This window comes from Lissotriton vulgaris, chromosome 5, assembly GCF_964263255.1.
Source record: "Lissotriton vulgaris chromosome 5, aLisVul1.2, whole genome shotgun sequence".
NCBI lineage: Eukaryota > Metazoa > Chordata > Amphibia > Caudata > Salamandridae > Lissotriton > Lissotriton vulgaris.
In genome coordinates, this window is record NC_141693.1 from 1369412063 (window position 1) to 1369431022 (window position 18960).

Sequence of the window (18960 nt, forward strand, 5' to 3'; positions counted from 1 at the left end):
CTACAGGAAAGGTTTATGTTGCTGTAAGAGGAGACCATCTCCTTGGGTGGAGACACCAGCATGATTTGGGAATAATTCTTAATCCCGGGGCTAAGAATCCTCCGAACCAGGTAATGTTGCTGGAAGAATTGCTTGGTAATGCTTATTCTGCATCAGTTAGCAGTGTGTGTGATTTGAATAAATACTTCAATGATTATTCTAAAGTATTTTCGGACACACTTGGATGTTTAAAGGGGTTTGAACACAAAATAATTCTCAAGAAATCTGCCAAACCTTGTGTTCATAAGGTCAGAAAGGTACCCCTTATGATGGTTGAACCTTTGAAATTGGAGATTGATCGATTGTTGAAGCTGGGGGTAATTGAGGAAATTGAATCCTCAGAGTGGTTGAGTCCAATCGTTTTAGCACCCAAAGATGGAGGAAAGTCAGTGAGAATGTGTGTGAACTTACGCGGATTAAATGAATGGATATGGGTGGATCGACAGCCTCTACCCAATATTTCTGAGTCTATTAGTGTATTGAAGGGAGCAAAGATCTTTAGTGTGCTTGACCTTTCGTCGGCGTATCATCAAATTGTACTGCATAAAGATTCTAGACATTTGACATCTTTTGTTACCCCTCTAGGAGCTTACCAACTTTGAAGGATGCCTTTTGGGCTGGCTTCGGCCGCAGCATGTTTTCAGAGGGTGATGAAAATGGTTCTTGGGAGTTTGAGTAATGTAATGTTCTTTCAGGATGATATTTTGATGTATGGGAAAGATGAGTGTGAGCATGAGAAAGTGTTGAGATCTGTGTTGGACAAGTTGGAGGAGAGTGGTCTCACAGTTAAAAAAGAAAAGTGTCGCATTGGATTAGAGTCTGTTTCCTATCTTGGACACATAATATCTGGGAGTGGCATCCAACCAAAGTTGGAGCTTGCGGAGAGTATTGTTAAAGCTCCTGCTCCAGAAGATAAAGAACAGGTAAAGTCATTTCTGGGAATGGCTGAGTTTTATTCCAAATTTGTCAAAGGTTTTGCGAGTGTTGTTGAACCCATTAGAGCTTTTTTGAAAAAAGGTGTAAGTTTTATATGGTCTGAAGATTGTGAGTGGCGTTTAATGCTCTTAAGTTGGAAATTGGCAAAATACCAACACAGGGTCACTTTGATTCCAAATTAAAGATCATCTTAACTACTGCTGCCAGTCTCAAAGGTCTTGGAGCTATCCTCTCCCAAGTAGTGAATGGGGAGGAAGTAGTTGTGGCTTTTGCTTCAAGGGCTCTTAGGGAGGCAGAAAAGAATTATTCCTGTATTGAAAGAGAAGCGTTGGGTGTATTTTGGGGTATTTGTCACTTCAAGTTTTATTTGTGGGGAATTCCATTTGTTGTAAAATCTGACCATCGTCCCCTTGTGCAGATATTTTCATGTCACCAAAATGATCACATGACCCCCAGGTTGAAAAGGTGGAGTGAGGGGTTACAAGAATATAACTTTGTGGTGCAATATATTTCAGGACTGAATAATAAGTCTGCTGATTGCTTGTCACACTTACCAATCAATGGTGAACACATTATGGAAATTAGTGAGAATGTGAATTGGGTAATTGAGTCGTCAATATCTAGGGATGAATGGTTGAAGAGTGTTGAGAGTGACATTATTTTTCATTCTCTTAAAAAAGTCATTACGACTGGTTGGCCTAACTATGATGTACTGGATAGTAACTTAAAATTGTACTGGACTGTGAGGGATGAACTGACATTTTGGGAAGGAAATTTGATGAGAGGTGACAGGATAGTTCCACCTGGGGATGTGAGAGGAAAAATTGTTAATTTGGCTCATGAGGGTCATTTGGGAAGGAGCCTCACCAAAGCGCGAGTTAGAGAAAGATACTGGTGGCCTGGTATGGACAGAATGGTTTAGTCAGTGGTAAAAGATTGTCATTTGTGTGCTGTTAATGACAAATCTCGCACCACGTCTCATTCTCCTCTATCTCCAGTTGAGATTCCATCCACAGTTTGGACGGAAGTGGGACTTGACATTGCAGGTCCTTTTGAGTTGATGCCTTCGTATGAAAGGTTTGTTTTGTTGTTAGTTGACTATACTTCAAAGTGGGTCGTCTCAAAGTGTTTGGGAGTGATCAACTCAAGGTCTGTAATTGAGTTTGTCAAAGATGTATTTGTCTCAGAAGGTGTTCCTAAGTACTTAGTTACGGATAACGGAGTGCAATTTACCTCTAATGAGATGGATGTTTTTCTAAAAGATCTGGGAATTATTCATCAGAAAACAGCTCTTTATTTTCCTCAGGCTAATGGTCTCACGGAAAGGATGAATAGAGTGGTAAAGAGTTGTGCGCAACGAGCATTGCAATCTAGAGTTCCGTTTAGTGGTGTACTGAGGAAAACCTGGTGGGCACATTGCACCGTGCCTAATGCTATTATGCAAAAGTCTCCTTTTGAAGCCTTGAGAGGAAGAGTAGCCAGCTCTAAACTCAATCCAGCATGGCTTCCACTGAAATACACTGGGAATGGTGTGGAGGGTGATTTGGAAGATGATTTGAGGAGGAAGGAAGTGTTAACTAGGTATCAACAGAAATATAAACAACGATATGACAAAAAAATGTGTGTCAGAATGAGGAAATGGAACGTTGATGATCGTGTGTTAGTTAAAAAGTTTAAACATGGTTACAAAGGCACTTCTAATTTCACTGGCCCATTTGTCATTGTTGAAATAAAGAAAAATGTTGTTACTCTAGACAATGGTTGCACTTGGAACATGTCCCAGTTGGCCAAGTGTACTGATCTGAAAGAGCGTAGAGGTCATTCCATGGACAACTCCTCCAATTTAAATTTGAGTAAAAATTCCAGTAGACCACGACATCTGCCTGGAAGGTTCAAGGATTACGTTATGTATTAGCATGCCTTGATGTTTTGCCTTTTTAAGTTGTTATTGGTCTTTGTTGTTTAATTAGTTTTGTGTTTTAGTTCTTTTTGTTTTTATTATTATCTAAGGGAGATGTGTTGCAATGTATCTTCTCCTTTAAAGAATGTTTAGTACTGTAGATCATTCCCTGAACATGACATTCTAATGTTACTTGTGCCAGTTGCTGAGCTGCTGCTGTTGATGGTTGTAACAAATAAACCTACTCTTAAACCTTGAAGAAATTGAGTACTTTTATCACTTAGTATGAATGGTAATCTTCGGATTATACATTTTAAATATGTGCACCAGGTGTACTATACTCCAGTGCGTCTGCACAGATGCCGACTACGTGAGACTGCATGCTGTGAGCGGTGTGGACATGCTGATGCGGACTTCATGCATCTAGAGTGAAACTGTAGGAAAGTGGCTGAATTCTGGGGCGCAGTGTTGCATGGTCTGACAGAAATGGTAAATGAGGACATACCTTGCACTTCCCTCGTGTGTCTGCTCTGCTGTGTGCCACATATCAAAGGAGTGAAAGGCATTTTTGTATGACTAGCGTTGCTATTAGCGGCTCGGAGGGTGGCGATTACATGGGGTGGTAGGCGTAGACCGATATTTCAGGCATGGTTAACAGACATGGTATATTGTTGAGATAATCTCAATACATATGCAGAGGAGCTACCGATATCCTCGAGGCCGAGGGATATCTGGGAACCACTACGACAACATCTTCTTAACAGCTCCTAATAGGATACGAATCTTTGAAGAGTACTCAGAGGGGCAGACTGCATAATTGATAACGGAAACACATCGATATGCTTAGTTCAACTCAGCGAGGGCACAGCGACTGTCACATGTGTTCTTAGACGCTAATCATTTTGTTTTTCTTTTTCTTTCTGATATTGGTTGATTTTTGATCATCTTATGGTTTCAATGAGATGTGTCGATTTGTTGCACATGGTGAACAGCATTTTGGGACTGTGATGCCTATATATAGATTTTGGAATATCAGACTTGTGATTGAGCTAGAGACGACATGTGCATCCTTTTTATTTTTTATTTTTTATTTTTTTATTTTAATTTCTCTTCAATTGAGTTTGTGATCTGTTTAATTTTATTGTGTGATGTTCATTTGTTATATTTGGAAATCAATAAATACATTAAAACAATTTACGACCCCATTGGGAATCGCAAACAGTGTCTCAGATACTGTTGTACGTTGACAATTGCGACTCGCAAATTGCGACTCACAATTTGGCGCAATTTGCGAGTAGCAATTGCCAGTGGCCCTTAATACGGCCATATTCTGTAAAATAGCACCATTGCCAATTGCAAGTCCCAGTTGCAAACATTATTATATGGAATTTACAATAGGTGGACAGAAACACCATTATGGGCAAACAGCGACAGTGATTTCCACTGCTGCGTAATTATTTGCAGTCACTATAAACTGCTTAGCAACACATGAATTAATCATCATAACTAATGAGCTGTTCAAAATATTATTTTCTAGCAAAATGAAACTCTTTAAAAATTTGCACCCTCTCTATTGGACTGCAAGCCCACAAAGAGCTGTTTAACTAGTATTTAAAAGGAAGTTTTTTTATCTGTCACAATAGATAATTTTAACAAGTCGCAGTGCAGGTTTACACTGTGAGTGTATGGTATGTAAATCATACATCATAAGTAACCATAAAATCAAATCAGGTGTTTGTTAAGCACGACTACTCACCCGAGAGGGTCTCAAGGCGCTGAAGGTGGGGGGAGGGTGGGGTTGTCGCAGGTTCCAGTCCATCAAGAAGGGGGTCTGTTGAAGAGCCAGGTTTTGAGGTTTCTTGCGAAGATGGGGAGTGATGTTATCTGTCTGAGGTGGAGCGGAAGGTCGTTCCAGGCACTGGCCGCGCGGAAGGAGAAGGAGCGGCCTCCAAATCTGGTCTTTCTGGTTCAGGGGGAACATGGCGTAGGAGAGCTGGGCTGATCGTAGGGTCCTTTGGGGTGTGTGGAATTTGAGTTGGCTGATCAGGTATGCTGGTTCGGTGTTGTGGAGGGCTTTGTGAGCGTGGGTTAGCATCTTGAAGGTGACTTTAGCTTCGATGGGGAGCCAGTGGCGTGTGTGCAGGTGCTGGGAGATGTGGCAGTGGCTTGGCAGGTTGAGGATCTGTAGCTTGCGGGTGAGGTTTTTGTTTATTCTGGCATAGAGTGCGTTGCCGTAGTCGAGCCTGCTGGTGACCAGGGCATGAGCGACGTCTTTCTGTGTTCGATGAGGATCCATTTGAAGGTCTTACGTAGGAAGCAGAGGGTGTGGAAGCAGGAGGACGAGACGGAGTTGATCTGGCAGTCCATTTTGAGCTCTGAGTCCAGGATGATTCCCAGGTTGTGTGCATGGTCCGTGGGGGTGGGCGGGCTTCCGAGGACAGGGGGCCACAAGGAGTCGTTCCAGGCATCTGGGTTTGGGCCCATGATGAGTACTTCCACTTTTTCATCCATTTGGCGACGGCTTCCATGCCTTCTCGAAAGTTGTGTCTGGCGGTGTTGGGTTTGTTGGATAGGGAGAGGATGAGTTGGGTGTCATCTGCGTATGACACAATGTTGAGTTCGTAGGTTCTGACGATGGGGGCGAGCGGAGCCATGTAGACGTTGAAGAGCGTAGGGCTGAGGGAGGACCGCTGGGGGACTCTGCAGGTTGTAGGTATAGGGTCTGAGAGGAAAGGGGGAGTCTGACCCGCTGCGTTCTGCCAAAGAGGAAGGGGCAGATCCCGTCAAGGGCCTTGTCTTCGATCCCTGCATCGTGGAGTCTGCGTATTAGGGTGCAGTGAGAGACTGTGTTGAACACCGCTGAGAGGTCAAGGAGGATGAGTTACAAACAGCCCCTTGTTCATTTTGTAGAAGAAGCCCACAACATATAACAGAACGGTCTAGTTCAGGAGATTAGCAGCAACTCAAATCTCAGAAGTTGTAGAGCTCCTGATCGTCAGGAAAATTCCAAATAAGAATACAAGCATTAGCGAAAGATGCATAGAATGTTCAATACAGTAAAACCATCAGAACATCTGTGAATACATTGCAGTGTTTAAAATGAACTAGAGATCTGTAATAGCAATAGAAATAATGTTTATAGGTGATCTCAGAGAATACCACAAAGAGGATATGCAGGGTGGCCTGGAGTTATGGTTGCATTTGAGATTTAAATCCCAGCTGCCAGTAGAGGGTTGAAACAGGTATTTTATTTGAGACATAAATGACTGCAGTTGGTGCTTCTTACCCAGCCAGCAGACAAATGACTGCGAGAGTGCCCAGCAGAGCCACAGTACATCAGAACACTAGAATATAGGCTTAAAGATACAGGTGTCCTTAGCACATTAACATAGAAAATTCCTGTACAAAGATATAGCACCTCTTCCTCCCTTTACAAAAATATATTTTTAAAGATACATAAAAATTCAATGTGACACAAGTACGCAACTTTATGCTTTATTAGAAACATAGTCCTCCAAGTACCTTGATGGTAAACTGCATCAGGACAACCTACAGAAGTGTGGCTAGCGGTGTAGAGCAGGCAGACCCGGAAACTGAGGTCAGACCCGGGACCAGGGTTCAATTCCCAACGTGGCAGGGTCTTGAGCTCAAATGTCCACGGACTCGATAATTCTCGCTTCTGTGCCTGCTCGAATCATGGGTTCTCACTCTGCAACTCTGGGCATTAAGCTTGCTTAATCTCCACAACGGCCCCCCTGCGGCGGGATGCCTGGCTTTCACCTTGGGGATGCCCTGTAGGGGCTATCTCACAGGGAAAAGCCAGGATGGGTTCCCAAGGCAAGCGCCGGGAAACCTCTGGGTAGCTGTGCACTCAACAAATGTAATAATAATAATAATACACCCTCCCACCTCCTGCGCACCATCCACACCACCTTCATTATAACTTTCTCTCCAACCAACATCTTGGACTTTATTCCCAAATACATCACCATTATCCACCATCATGAAACTACTACAACTCTCCAGTGCTTCCTTGTTGCAAATCTCCACTGCTTCTGTCTCAACACTGGATCCTCTCACATACAAAAGCACTCTTTGCATATTCCATTGCTCCCCATTCTTCAAAGTAACAAATAAACCATGCACACTTCTCACTCTAAATGGACCATGAAACTGCATTAGACCACTTTCAATCCGTCCCGAAATCACTTTTACCAAATCACCCGCCTTTATCCTTCCACCACTCCTCTCATTGAACTTGTAATCTTCATTATCTTCCTCCTTTTGATTTGTCAAAGCTCTTATCCAGGCAGGTGACATCTTGGTATTTGCTTTCTGTCCTGTCATCACATTGAATGGAACTTTCTTCGTAACTCCATTCTCTGCAGTACAATATGCCCACAAAAAGTCACTCACTATACTCTTGACATCACTTCACATCTCCACAGCCCTCACAATCACCCCTTTCACCATATGGTTGGTCCTCTCAAAAACACCATTTGCTTCAGGGTTGTATAATAATATTTTTTAATGTAAAATACCGCAAAAATTCAAAAAATTCTAATTTCATCCGATGTCAATGGTGTCTCATCATCAATGATTAATTTCACCGGATAACCTTCTTCTCTAAAAAATATCCCCAACACTCTGATGCTGTTTTTCATCGTAATCCCATGCATAAACCTCATCACAAGCCATTTGGAATATACATCCACCATCACAAGGGTACATCTCAACTCAGTGCCGAGTCCACCCCAAGGGTCTAACCACATCGCTGCTTGAGAGATTCCTCTGCTGTGCTGGGCAGCAATAAAAATGGGTGTGGTCATGACGAGCTCAGCTCGTCATAAGCACAGGAGCACTGGCCTGCATGACGAGCTGAGCTCGTCATGAGCATGGAAGGGGCTAATGAAATCCAAGCAAACTGTATGCTGTTGCAGCCTTGGATCCACTATCTCTATCATGAGTGATTGAGCCAGTACTTTCAATCTTTTCTCTCCGCCTTTACAGTCTGCACATAGAACCACCCATTTAGCAACATCCTGATCCATTTCTGGCCACCAAATGTTTTCTTGTAATTTTTTCTTTGTTAGAGTCTGCCCCAAGTGGCCCTCATGTGCCAATTTGAAAAGCTCAAATCTTAAGCTCTGTGGAGGAACAACAGTATCTTCTCTTCAAATAAGTTTACCCTTGCATACCAACAACTCATCCACAATCTTAACAAACAAGCTTACAGCCACTGGCACAGCACTTTCTCACCTGCCACCCTTCAAAATCATATCAATCTATCATTCATTCAGGAGTTTGTATAGCGCCTCACCTGTGCGGGTCTCAAGGTCCTGGGGAAGAGGCTGCTAATCCATCTGGGCATGAGGGTTCAGTCGAAGAGACAGGTCTTGAGATCCTACCTGAATTGGATCAGCAACAGGGACTGCATGATGTGGAGGGGCAGGGTGTTCCAGGTCTTGGCGGCGAGGTAGAAGGATCCTCCTCCGATTCTGATCTTGTGAGTTCTTGGGTCCGTGGCCACAGCAAGTTGGACAGAGTGAAGTTGTCATGCGGGTATGTGGAATGAGAGGCGGTGGTTCAGATATGCTGGTCTTGCTTCGTGGAGAGCTTTGTAGGCTTGTGTGAGAATCTTGAAGGTGATTCTCTTGTTGACTGGGAGCCAGAGGAGTTGTCAGGGTGTTGAGTGATGTTGCTTTGTGCACGGGATGTTGAGGACCTGTCTGGCTGCGGTGTTATGAACGTTCTCTAGTTTCCTGAGCTGTTTCTGGGTGACGCCGTCGTAGAGTTTGTTGCCGTAGTCAAATCTGCTGATGAAAAGTGCGTGGGTGACCGTCTTTCTGGATTCTGTGGGGATCCATCTGAATGACTTTTGGAGCAGGCGGAGCATGTGGAAGCAAGATGAGGATACAACGTTGATCTGGTGGTTCATTGTGGGCGAGGAGCCCTCCCCCTGTTCCAACAAACCATCGTGAGCTATGCCGATGACACCCAGCTAGTGTTTGCCCTTTCCCAGGCCACGGAAAATCCCCAGGTGTTGCATTCTTGCCTATCCAAAGTCCATACCTGGATGGGGGAATCAGCACTAAAGCTGAACGGTTAAAGACCGAGATAATGCTGATGGGAAAGAAAAGTCCCTCACTCCCCCGGTCTGTCTGGCCTAGCTGTCTGGGATCCCCTCCCAAACCCAAGGCTGAGATCAAGAGCCTTGGTATTTGGCTGGAGCAAGATCTTTCCTTCAGGACCCAGGCTACAAAACTGGCAGGTGTCTGTTTTGGCCTTCTCCGATAGGTGCACAAAGTGCTGCCCCTGCTTTCATTTCAATCTCGGAAGCTTCTGATCCAGGGCCTGATTATATCAAGATTAGATTTCAGCAATGCAATCTATCTGGGCGCCCCTGAGATCACTCTGAACAAATTACAGCAAGTTCAGAATGCGGCGGCGCGAATGCTCTATAACATCCCTATGTCACGATCGGCCAAACCCGCATTGAGGGCTCTGCATTGGCTTCCAGTGCGAGAAAGGGTGAAATTTAAATCTCTCTGCCTTGCACATAAAATCCTGCAAGGTAAAGGCCCTCCCGCCCTACAAAAGCTGGTGAACACTACGCTGTGAAAAGCAGAACACTACGCTCAGACCAACAACATCTACTTAAGATCCCTAGGGTCAAAAAGGCCCGTTCAGGAGGGAGGAGATTCTCCGTAAAGGTTGCTACCCTCTGGAACTCACTCCCTCTAGGTTTACGCTCTGAGCCATGCCGTTTGCGTTTCCGTAAACAGCTGAAAACGTTTCTCTTCTGTTAATCCGCTGTGCCCCTCACCCACTTAAACTTTCCCTGTTTGGTTAAGCGCTGGGATGCTCCAGGGTAACCATGCGCGATACAAGCAAGGGTCCCTATTTGGACAAAGGTACCTACCTTTTCCAACCAGAGACCCCCATTTCTGACACTGATGGTCTGTGGTGAGGCTATGAACTTGCATTTGTGTCTTACATACAGTGATTGGTGAACACTAATAGTAGAGTGCAGACCATTACGTAACCACATACTATTTTTCTCTGTTTCCCTTTGGAATTTGGTTGTTGGAACTCTGGTTAGTTTGTGCAGCTGTTGGGCCTTGTCAAATTGGAAGTCAACTTTTGGCACCTGCACATCTACAAGATGAGGGAACTAAAAGTATTTTGCAAGGAGAGGGGACTACCTGTGAAGAGGAGATCCACAAGGCAGGATCTTGAGGCAGCCCTGCATAGCTGTGAGGTGCTACATTGGGAAACAACACTAGCAGATGACTCTGAGGAGGAATCTTAGGGGGCGGGTCCCTAGCCAGAATACTAGGAGGGCAGTGGCCCTGAGGAAGAAACATTTTGGTAAAGATTGGCTCGTGAAGAGAGGAATCAGATTTGTGCTTGTGACCGGAGGCTGAGGCAGCTAGACCGGGAGAGCGAGGAGATAGAGTGAGTCTTAGCTGAAAAAGAAATGTATGTAGCTCAGGAAGTGAGCTTGGCTGGGCTGAAGGTGGAGTCCAACTCAGATGGTGACGGCAAAAGGTGTTATATAGTGCTGAGGTGAAAGTACATACACCCAGAGATTTGGCACCTGACCTGAAAGAGGGAGTTGACATACACCAGAGGGTTCAGGTTTATGAGTTAGCTCCAGTGGTGAGCAGTGTCCCTGAAGTGGATTGGGGAACTGGCTCAGGGGATCATATTCCTAGTGGTGGGAGGGACACTCTACTGATTCGAGTTGAAAGGTGCAGGGAGAGGGGTTCTCCCTTGGTAGAGGTCCTGGTCTGTGAGTGTGGAGACCACCCAGAAGAGTGTGGGGTGAGTGACAGAGACAGTCAGACACTGTCTTGCCAATCTCAAGAGAGTGATGTGGGGTACTTGTGGGAGGCCCTGGATGGTGAATCAAACTGTAGCTTGGTTAACAACTGGTTGGGGCTGTGTGATTCAATTGGTGGAGAGCATACTTTAAGTCCCTGTGTCGTGTAGTTCCTATAGTACCCATGCAGGACCTTCACATTTGGATAACATAAACTGTAGAATGGGTGGCAGACTAACTCTGAGCACCCCCGCCGCATATGTTAGCCTATTTGCATTTAGCTAGCTCACAGTGCCACTAGTGTCTCCTCTTATCGGGGAGAGAATAGTTTCTGGCAACCTTAAGAACATGACAACCTTGTCCCCTCAGGATCGTGGAAACAATGTACTACTTTTAGCTCAGTCAATCACGCTCATTTAGTTTATTTCAGAGATACACAGAATAAACAGTCTGGGCATTTCAAAAAGGATTTCTTGAACAGTTGGGTTGTATGACGATCCATCGCCCACACTGATATCGTGGGCGCTTACATCGCGGCACTAACATCGCAATGGACATCACAGAGGCAATTTTTTCATCGCACGTGGTCGCGCCGCAAATGCGGCCATGTCATTGGGTAACGTGTCACATCGCCCACACTGATATCGAGGGCGTTTACATCGCAGCACTAACATCAACAGACATCACAGCAGGCACAGACTCTCTCAAAATGAGTCCCGCCAAGCCAAGGCCCACGGAAACGCCAAGCGTGCAAAGGATGCTAACTCTGAGTGTGGCCCGCTTTCTCTCGGCCCAGACAGGTTCATGAATGCGCCCAGAATAATGGAAAAGAAAAACTGATTCCAAGCCGGAGCTTCCTCCCTTTTCCAGCAGGAGCACTGTTCCCTCGGAGCTCCCTTCCCCGGCAGGAGCACCGGTCCCCTAGTGACAACCATTCCAAGCCACCGTGCCCACCCGGCACAGTCTGGACATCGGGCCCTCGGAACTCCCACCCTCTGCAGGAGCACCGGTCCCTCGGAGCTCCCTCCTCCCTCCCTCTGCAGGAGCACTGCTCCCCTAGTGACGACCATTCCCAGCCACTGTGCGCACCCGGTGCAGTCTGGGCACCGGGCCCTCTGAGCTCCCGCCCTCGACAGGTGCACAGGTCCCTCGGAACTCCCTCCCTCCACGGAAGGGGCACCGGTCCCTCGGAGCTCCCTCCTCCCTCCCTCTGCAGGGGCACCGGTCCCTCGGAGCTCCTTAACTTATCTTCAAGAAAATCTTTAACGTCACTGTGGGAAGAAATAGCTGTTTGAACAGCATCTTTGAGCAGTCTATTAGCTCGCTCAACCAAGCCATTCGAAGTGGGCGAGTAAAGAGCCACTTTAAAATGAACAACATCACGTTCAACCAAAAATGAAGTAAATTTCTCGGATATGAAATGGGAACCATTATCGGTAACTACAATAGATGGACAACCTTCAATCATAAACAATTTCTTTAGAAATTTTATGGCATTGGCAGAAGTAGGAAAGTCACAAAACATGTGATACACCCACTTTGAGTGATAGTCAATCAGTACAATGACATATTTCATCTCATGAGAAAGGACTTCAAATGGGCCAGAAAAATCTAAACCGACCTTTTCCCATGGTTTATCTGGGAAAGGAACGGGATGAAGAGGAGTATTCATGAGTTTCCATTTCTTATCCGAAAGTAGCAAGAATCAATAAAATGTTTTACTTGAGACTCAATGGAAGGCCACCAGTAATGGGATTTGATACGTTGAGATGTTTTTGTAATGCCTAGATGGCCTTGATGTGCGAATTTAATGCTATCAAGCCTGATATCTGAGGGGGGAACAAAAACATCATGTCTCATTATCAAATTGTTAACCAGAGAAAGTTCAGAAGAGATCATAGCAAAGGCTTTTAATTCATTAGACAGTTTCCTATTCTCTGGCCAGCCCTTAGAAATGTATTGTGCTACTAATTTTAAGTTATGATCTTTATCATATGCTTTAGACCAAGACTCTTCTGTAATACATGGACACAACTTTGTAGCATCAAGAGTGGCGACTACACACTCAATGTCACCAATTTCCTCAAAACAATATGAATCATTAAGTGTCATGCGAGATAAACAGTCAGCTCGAAAAATGTTACCACCAGATATATGTTTGATGTTAAAGTGAAACTCATGTAGTTTTGACAACAGCCTGACAAGTCTTGAAGAGGCTCTCCCCAGACCATCACCATTAAGAAGTTGAGGGAGAGGCTTGTGGTCAGTGAATAAATCAAATTCACGTCCCCATATATAATTTTTGAATTTTTCAATGGCCCATACACAAGCCAAGGACTCTCGCTCAATAGTGCTATAGTGTGTTTCAGAATCTTTAAGTCTCCTGGAGGAAAAAGCAATTGTGTGTTCTCTCCCTGAAACCCACTGTCCTAAGACAGCACCTAATCCAGTCAAACTAGCATCAACCATTATGAAACATCTGGCAGAATCTTGAAAAGGATGCAAAGCAGGTGCTCCCACAATCATGTTCTTGATCCGAACGAAAGATGCATCAACCTCTTCTGACCAGTCAAATTTTGAACCTTTGCGTAACAAGGAACGAAGAGGTTCAACAATTAGTGCATAGCCTTTTACAAAACGGGCGTAATACTCCGCTAAACCAAGAAAGGAGCGGAGAGCATCTTTGTCTTTAGGAGGGGAGGCATGAGTAATAGCCTCAATAAGAGAGGACTTGGGTTTTATGCCTTCAGGAGTCAGGGTATGACCTAAGTATTCCAAAGATTGAGAACCAAATTTACATTTGTCAGCCCTGACAGTCATGCCAGATTCATTGAGTTTACTCAAAACAGAAGTCAGATGTGACAAATGAGATTCCCAATCAGGAGAAAAAACCAAAATATCATCCTGATAGGCCTGTACACCAGACATAGACTGAAAAAGATGATCCATTATTTTTTGAAAAACACTAGCTAGCCCAAAGGGAAGTTTTAAGTATTTATAAACTCCAAATGGGGTCACAAATGTGGTAAGATCTTGGGAGGCCTCAGTGAGGGGAACCTGATGGTACGCTGAACGCAGATCAATTAAAGAAAAATATTTTGCACCACCCAGATTGGCAAGGAGATCATGGATTTTCGGGAGGGGATGGCAGTCAACCAAAATATTTTTGTTTAATGTGCATAAGTCGGCACATAGCCTGACCTCGCCATTCTTTTTGCGTACGATAACGATGGGCGAAACCCATTCAGAAGAGTCTGAAGGTGCAATAATACCATCATTTTTAAGAGAAGTGAGGACAGATTTAAGTTCATCCCTTGCACTGATAGGAACTGGGCGAACTTTATGGACCACAGGTTGAGCACATGTTTTCAATTTGATCTCATGCTGAAAACCTTTCACAGTACCTGGTTGATTAGAAAAAACTTTTGGAAATTTATCCAAAATTTGTTTAATATCAGACTTGTGATCATTGACCAGGAGACATTCAGACACAAAAGGTGGAGCAGGAGAGTAATCTTCAGGAGGGTTACCTACTCTTATTGGATTGTCAGAACCAGGCATTAAATAAAGACCCATTTTAGCGAGATCTTGCCAGCCAACTATATTGCGACCATTAATCGCAACATACATTTTTGTAATAATTGATCTGCCAAAGCACTCCGACCTATAGTTGAAATAGCCAAGCATGATAATGTCAAATTCACCGAAAGCATTAGGACTGAGATCGGATTCAATTAAAGAAATGGAGTTGTTCCATTTTTCGTGAAAAATTACATCATTCAAAATAGTTATTGGAGATCCAGAATCTGCCATTACTAAAATTTCTGTGTCACCAAAAAGTGCAGAGCAGAATGGACCTTTAACTAATTTTGGAGCGTGAATATAATTGCACTGAATAGAAACAACCATGTCTTGGAATTCATCTATGCAATCATCAATTTCAGTACATTCGATGTTGTTAATAGAGGGTCTGTTTTTTAACAGATCTGCATAGACCTTGAAAATGCCCTATTTATTTGCATAAAACACATCTTTTGCCAAGTGCAGGACAAGTAGGGTTGTTACCAAGATGACACTTAGAACCGCACCTGTAACAAAAGGGGTTAGGTTTCTTTGGTAATTGTTTAAAAGATCGATTGACATTAACAACATTAACAAAATTAGAATTATTATGTGAGGAAGAGTGAAAAGGAATGTGAGGTTGGTCCTTCTGAAGAGCATTAGATGTTGTTATAGACCTTTCAATGCTCTTAGCAATGTCAATGGTCTCTTGAAGTGTGCGTTTTTTACAACTCAATAGGCGTTGTTGAATTTTTTTAGAATAACAAGAGAAAACAAATTGATCCCGGATATAGATGTCAGGATTTGACTCAAACTCACAAGTGGATGCTAAAATTCTCAATTGGGCAATATACTCTTCAATAGATTCGTCTTCCGGCTGTTTCCTTTTAAAGAAATTGTGTCTTTCAAGCATATCGTTTGGTTCTTCACCATAATGCCTTGCTAGATGAGACAATGCTTCTTTATATTCATCCCAATGATCACCTGCATCACCAGTGGGAATAGGAGACCTTGGAAGATTTTCGAATACATTCTGTGCAGCAACTCCTAAACAGCCATATAATATAGCAACTTTTCTTTCAGGGGTAAATTTTACTGCGTCAATTTCAACAATATGGTTAGCAAAAGCTCTGACCCATTGGCGCCAAGGTATAGTTTGCCAGGAAGTTGAAGAAAAGGTGGAGGTTGAGCAAACTGTTGTGAAGAAGCCATTGAACATAAATTGATTATCATTCCTTTGTCAAAGTATTGTTCGTGAAAGTAATTAGAAGGAGTAGAATGCCAGTGAAGGAGTTTCAAGCGCCGATGTGAGTCAGTCGAAATGAGGAGAAATATGTGCAGGTGAAAAGAGCCGATTCCGTGTAACAGCGTAGCTAGGCAACCAATAAAATGGCCGCCCGACGTGTGCGTGATGACAACAAAACGTAGAGAACGTCAAGTTGAGCTACGCTGAACACACGTCTACGCAGGGTGATGACGTGCATGCAGCAATGACGTGCGTATGGAATGGCTGAGCAGGGGTACTCACAGCCTCGACGAAAATGATCGAGTGGAGCCGTCAGGAAGATGTCGAAGTGCTGAAGGTGTGACAGCCAAGAAGTTCAAAGTTGTTTGAAGAGATGGGCTGTCCGAAGAAAATGAATCGGCAGAGGTTGATTGGCCGAGGATTTTCCTGGTGGGTATCTTGAAGAGGTTCGGGACCCGCCTCTTCGCCAAATGTAGTAAAGATGATTCGTAGAAGGTGTGAGTGGTTCGTAACCTTTTTATTGTCAGATTGAAGACACCCACAGGTAAATGCTGCCGCTCGACTCCAGGACTCCAGGCAACTGACTTTCGTTGTCCAGAGTACTAGAACCGAACGGAGCCAACAGAATCAGAACAACACTTCATATAATAAGAAATGTGCCCTCGTGCTGAGTACAGCACGAGGACACCAGAGCAATATACCACAGAGCTCCCTCCTCCCTCCCTCTGCAGGAGCACCGGTCCTTTGGAGCTCCCTCCTCCCTACCTCTGCAGGAGCACCGGTCCCTCTAGTGATGCGCATCCCAAGCCTCCGTGCGCACTCGCCGCAGTCTGGGCACCGGGCCCTCTGAGCTCCCGCCCTCGACAGGTGCACAGGTCCCTCGGAACTCCCTCCCTCCACGGAAGTGGCACCGGTCCCTCAGAGCTCCCTCGTCCCTCCCTATGCAGGAGCACCGGTCCTCTGGAGCTCCCTCCTCCCTCCCTCTGCAGGAGCACCAGTCCCTCTAGTGACGTGCATCCCAAGCCTCCGTGCGCACCCGGTGCAGTCTTGTAACGTTTGCATTTGAATCTAATAGACCATGGATGAGTTGGGAGTTCAATGTAATGTAAAACACTATGTAGAATTTCACTAATGGAGACCTAACACAAAGAGGATACTGTCATTTTAAGTAGTTTCCAGTTATTGCTGTCAGAATGCGAAAGCTAAAAATATATATTTTGTTATATTTTCAATTTTCATGGTTAATTTTACAAATTCATAAGATTAATTTAGGTGCATTCAGTTTGTAATAGAATGTAGATATCAGACCATTATTATTTGAACCTTGACATGAACAGGATTCTGGAATTCTATTTTGGGTGCTGGACAGCAGCACTGTGGAAAGGAGACCGCATGAAGCATTCTATAAAATTACTCAATTGATGCTGGGTGCTGTAAAGAAATTAATTCAACATTTTATGAACCACACCCATAGCTATGTGGTGCATAAACCTAGAAGATTTACAGATACTGGCAAAACACAATATTCAAGTTAGATGCCTGAGCTCAGCTCAGCTCAGCTATTGCTCACTTGAATAAACCACGTGTTTTAAAGATCAGAACCAGTTAAGCAGATCGTTAGCAGTACAAGATCCAGCGCGCTGGATGATGTGAACTCTCGTATAATGCCATATGGCACAATCTCATTTTTCGTGTGTCTCAATAAGCATTTAAATTATGCTTCCGACTCGGACTGCAATACAATTCAAGGGGATTGGAGTGGGTGAAGTTCACACCCTTATGTTACTCCTCAGACGTTTTATTCATTCCTTTCTCATCACGAGTCACTCAGAAGCCTTTTTGTGCCGCTAGACTTCCCACATAATCCCAATACAAATACTGATTCAAGGATTAACTAGTCACGTGTTCTGTGTAATTTTGCAAAAATGTACTGTTGAGGTATTTTAAGGACAATTATTTTGGGCATTTCACAAAAGCCTTTTCAAGTATTGTATTGTTATCCCTGCATTGGCTCGTGCTTGTTTGACACCGCATTTTAGTTTGGTTAGTTGTAATCGCAAGCGAAGTTAATGGCATCGCGCCATTGTCGCATGCGTAGTGAATGCATGTGATATAAATGAGCCGGCGATGTATAAGTGGCGGTGCGATGGATCCGCGATGTGTGGACATCAATGTAATGGGTGTTTCCCAACAGTTGTTATTCTCGTGTAAAATATATGAGCTGCAACAACCATTAGACAGTAGCAGAGATATATGATTAGCAGAACAGTGAATATAAAAGGATAGTACAGGTTTACCATCTTGCAATAAGCATGAATAAATACATGAATATAAAATGCATGATAAAAGTGTGCGTACTCCGACGATGCCTATCAAGATGTACCTAAGTGTACCTAGCATGTGAGTAGGTGTGAAGCCAAGAATCCCTCCAGGATTTAGTCGAACCCCATTGCCTGAGGTGTGAGAATGTGGAAGCCCTTCTTGGTCTCGAGTTGGACACCCCGCAAGGGATGTGTTAGACCATTGTCAGCTGTAACGTCTGCATGCAGGAACCTCAGCATCTCTGGTCAGTGTATCGGCCTGGAAGTCTTGGTTCCCTCTAACCAACACTAGCAAGAGGTGCTATCTTTATACAGAAAGTATCTAGGGCTCCTTTGTCCCTTGTTGCTTGTATTAGCCATTGTTGGATTTGAGGATGACGTATAGGATGAAATGTGTACGTAGATAATATGGGGTGGAAGATGGTGTAGCCCCAGCCTGGTTTCTAGGAACTCTTATGAATATTCATTCATACTGTGTGAGTCTATTGATGGAATTATAGGACTCTATTGTTCAGGAGAAACCCTCCTTCTGCACCCAGGACTAGTACTAGGCAAAAGGTTCAATCCTAAAAAGGTTTGTTAGGCTTGTAGTTTAGGGGAGGTAATATAGGTGAAGGGGTATGATATTACATGGGCCATTTATTAGGGTACCTATAAGAAACATAACACCCTCTCCTCTTCCGAACAGCCAACAATGATAAAAATGCTGGTGAACTATTCTCTGTACTAGATAGTAGTGCACAAAACATTTATCAATGAACTTCGTAAAATAATGAGAAAAAGAAAAAGGGGAGAGAAAAAATAATTTTTCTATGAAATGAGCTTGTTTGAATTGTCCCTTAAGCCACAGTCCTAATTGATTTTGTTTACATAAGTTGAATTTCTACAAGCGTCAAAAAGGCCATGCTTTTCAGTGAGAAATTGTCAATTTTTAGGAAATGTTCCAAATTTAGTTACGTTTAGTAAAAGGAAAATCCAAATTATTTCCCAGCACACGATGAGCCAATTATAGATTAAATGTCCTGTCTGGGAGACGCAACATCATCGCTGCTTGCTGCTGCAGGGGACGGTCTTTGTAACACCTTGTAGAGTGCGTCAATGGAGCACAGATGATATTCAGTACTGCCAATAA